Genomic DNA, 3,588 nt, shown 5'->3' on the forward strand with positions numbered 1-3,588 from the left:
AGTGGAAGTGGTGAGAGGTGGTCCGATTCTAGATGAGTTTTGACAGTAGAGCCTACAGGATTGGCTGATGGTTTGGACGTGGAGTATGAGATAAAAAACTGATTGCAGAAAGGATGGAGTTGCCATAAATGGAGACAGAGAAGGCAGTGGGGGAAGGGGCACTTGGGAAGATCAGAGGCTCATTTTGGAACATGTGAAATTTGAGATATGTATTAGATATCTAAAGGGACATGGGTGTAACGTATACTGTTCTTTCAAGTGAACACCATGCTGGTTGATTTAATTAATTGTTGTGTTCCTTTAATAGCTGTACAATTATATGTGGTCTGTGAGTCAGGTCCTTTGACAAGTGTCATTGCAAGTGTAGTAGGAATGGCACTATGGAAAGACCCCTGGCCTTTGGGGGCAGGTAGGTTTAACTCCTGCCTCTGACTCTTATCCACTCTTTCTCTTGGATCTAGAGAATTACGCTTAATGCACCGTAGAATTTTCTATCAAGTATGAATAATAACACCTTCCTTACAGGCTTGCTGCAATTTTCAAACATAGATAATATATGCAAAGTGCCTGCTCATAGTAGGCTTGTGAAGAAGTGATCCCTTATACTTTTTTCAAAGTAGATATTGTCCAGATCCTTCCTCTTTCTGGTCCACTCTGTCAACTGCCACCATTTGAAATGGGAGCATAACTGACAACTACTTTTCGTAAGAAACTCCCAATCAAAGTTCTTGAAACGTGGTCATTGGAGAGGAGTCTACCAGCAATATCAGTGCAAATCTGGGGGACCTGAATCAGCTTCATGTAGATTCTTAACATTCTGAGCTCCAGGGGAAGTGGGGAAAGAGGAGTGGGATTTGATAAGGCCCAGTCCTAAGGTTCTAAACCAACTCTAAATAAAATGAATAATAACACTGTCTACTGGATATTATTCGAAGCAGTTTATTTGTTTTTTGCAACAACCCCCTCTAAAACCCAATGAAAACAAATTTCCAGATGATCTCAATGTGAGATAAAAAGCAATGTTTATCCTCACATGCATATGAGGATTTAGACTGGTTCTGTCAGACCCAATGCCCTTCCATTTTTTTTTCCCACCTCCTCTCCGCCTACCTTGGACAAATACTAGGAAAAGGGGCTGTGAACTGTGTCCTTGGATGGTGTGGGGAGATCACAGTTAGCAATTTTTTGTTTACCTAAAAGCCAGGAGCCACTGGGTCCTTGGCCTGCTTAGATGCACACTGCCTCTTCTGACAGGGTCAGAGCACAGCACGATGATGAGGAAATTACTTTCACCTTGACCTTTAAGGCACTGCTGGCGTCAGCCTATTTAGCATGGACTCTTCTGTTGACATTTCTGACTGTCCCTTTTGCAAAGTGAAAAAAAAAAAAAACACCAAAAAACAAAAACTGGAGGTCAAGAGGAAGGAAGGATGGGTTAAGGACTCAGCATATACAAGTCAGATAATGTGAAAAGTACTTTATAAGAGCTGCTATCAGGATGTTGGTTATTACCAAGGAAAAATGTGTCATCCTTATCCAACTATAACTGCTGAACAGTAACTAAGGAAAGAAATTCACTCATCCTTTCTGCTTTTGCAAACCTCCTGTTTGCAGGAGCTTATCAGGTAATGTTGTCTGTCTGGACTGTGAATCAGATGCAGTTCACCCACAAACATAAATACCTATGAAAAAGAAATATAATTTCTTTTAGACTCACCCAGAACTTGCAAGCTTTAGGTACATGGTCTGTGAAGTCAGGAGAGGAACAATACTATTGGCTGAAATCTAATCCTTAATTGGCCAGCAAGACAAATAGCAGGATTAAAACAAACTAATAATAGTAATAATACCTATTACTTGTTTAGAGCTGGGCACTGGGCTAAGTGATTTATGTTTTATTTTATTTAAAACTCAGACAAGCCCATAAAGCAGAAACAGTTCTCCCTATGATGAGGATGAGAAAACTGAGGCTTCGAGAAATTACTGTAAATAAATTCCCCAAGGTCAAACAGCTCATAGGAAACAACTCAGACTAAGACAAGTTTATTGAACCCTTTCTATTTTTCTATAATTTTAACCCATCCTTTATACCTACAATTGCATAGTTCTGCAAATATGCCTAAAATTACAAAATGTAACTGATTAAAGTCTTCAGCAGAAATTTTACAATATAAAATTTTAATATTTCTCTGTGAATTAGTGACTTTATGTGTTTCTATTCCCCACTATTTCTACTTCTCTTTTTAAAGACATAGAAATATATATATGTATAAACTTTTTAAAAGCTATGCACACACACACAAACAACCTGTTTGTGATTGTGTATATGAGCTGTGAATAATCTTCTGATGCCCCTCCCCCCGCCCTTAGGGTCTCTTTCACTCACATTGTCTATATATTTTCCAATTTTTATCTTTCCTCTCTCTTTCCTAACTGATCTCTCTTTTATAGGCCATAATATGAAGCTAACTTATATTCTTATTTATCGTGGTCATCTAAAGGAGTTTTTGCTTTCTGTTCTAGGTTTTTTTAATGACACTAAATTAACTTTTGTATTTTGTGGTTTTGCAGGCTTAGTCTGCTTTTATAGTATATTATTTGTGTCCACATCTATCATTTTTATTGTAAAGTCTTTGCTGGGCAGGGAAAGCGCCTTTCCTGTCTTTGTATGTTCCACAAGACTTAACACACAGCTTGTAATAAACATGTATAAACGACATCAAGTAATTAAGGACTCAAAACAAAAGCCTGTGCCTGGCAGTGTTTCCATAGCAATTGGTAGCAGGAAGCGACGAGGCTGAGAATCACAGACCATCTTCTATAAACTTGATTCTGTCTCCAATTTTGGTCGCAAGTTGCTTGTAGACCCCACCAGACACAGCTGAGGGGTGGGAGGGGGCATGCGGAGGGGCGGACGCTGAGCTGAAACCTATTTTACCTCAGCGAGTTTGGATCCAGGAGCCTTTCCAACCTATCGTTCGGGAAGGCGTTGTGGGAAAAGTGGGCGGAGGTGCCAATCGATCCTCCAGTCTCGGCTCTATCCTCCCCCAGCCCGGTTCCCCGTCATCTCAGGGACCGTCTGGTAGCTGATCCCGGAACGCAGCTGGCCAACGGATAAGTGCGCGGCACCCGCCACCCGCGCGGACCCAGGAGCACCTCCCCTACCGCACCCCCCTCCTCCCCACCCCCAGGTTCCCTCAGCTCGCCGCCCTCAGCGTCCCGGGCTCCCGCCCCAGAACCTGTGGGCAGATGTTTCCTCCACGCAGGACCCTCCCGGGGCTCTGCCTCCAGGCTCGCGTCGCAGCACCCTAGGCAGAGATTTCCCCCACTCTGTCCTCTCCCGAGGCTTTACCTCCAAGCTCCCGTCCCTGCCCCTGGGCACAGCTTTCCCCTACTCTGCCCTCTCCAGGAGCGCTATCTCCAGGCTCCCACCCCAACCCCCTGGGCAGAGGTTTCCCCCATTGCCCCCCTTCCGGTGCTCTACCCCAGGTTCCGGTCCCTCACTCCCGAACACTCCGGGCGCCCTCACCCCGCCACCCCTTGACCGGCTTCCACATAACCACGTGATCGACACAGCTCACTTTGATC

The 3,588-nt window shown here is 43.9% G+C and overlaps 1 protein-coding gene across 5 annotated transcripts in view; it reads right to left on the reverse strand.

Annotated features, from left to right (window-relative positions):
* The window catches only part of CCDC38 (coiled-coil domain containing 38), a 199,503-nt gene that overhangs the window by 66,155 nt on the left and 129,760 nt on the right, over positions 1-3,588 (reverse strand). For 2 of the 5 annotated variants that reach the window (XM_063614274.1, XM_063614275.1), the window contains exon 1: positions 2,939-3,098. The exons of 1 other annotated variant lie outside the window; for it this stretch is intronic. The gene's annotated coding sequence lies outside the window, so the exon portion shown is untranslated. Of the gene's footprint in view, positions 1-1,512; positions 1,683-2,938; positions 3,123-3,588 lie in introns of those variants that run through there. 2 more of the 5 variants (XM_055238759.2, XM_055238758.1) reach the window with 2 other exon arrangements.

Source organism: Symphalangus syndactylus, chromosome 13 (genome assembly GCF_028878055.3).
Source record: "Symphalangus syndactylus isolate Jambi chromosome 13, NHGRI_mSymSyn1-v2.1_pri, whole genome shotgun sequence".
In the NCBI taxonomy this organism is placed as follows: domain Eukaryota; kingdom Metazoa; phylum Chordata; class Mammalia; order Primates; family Hylobatidae; genus Symphalangus; species Symphalangus syndactylus.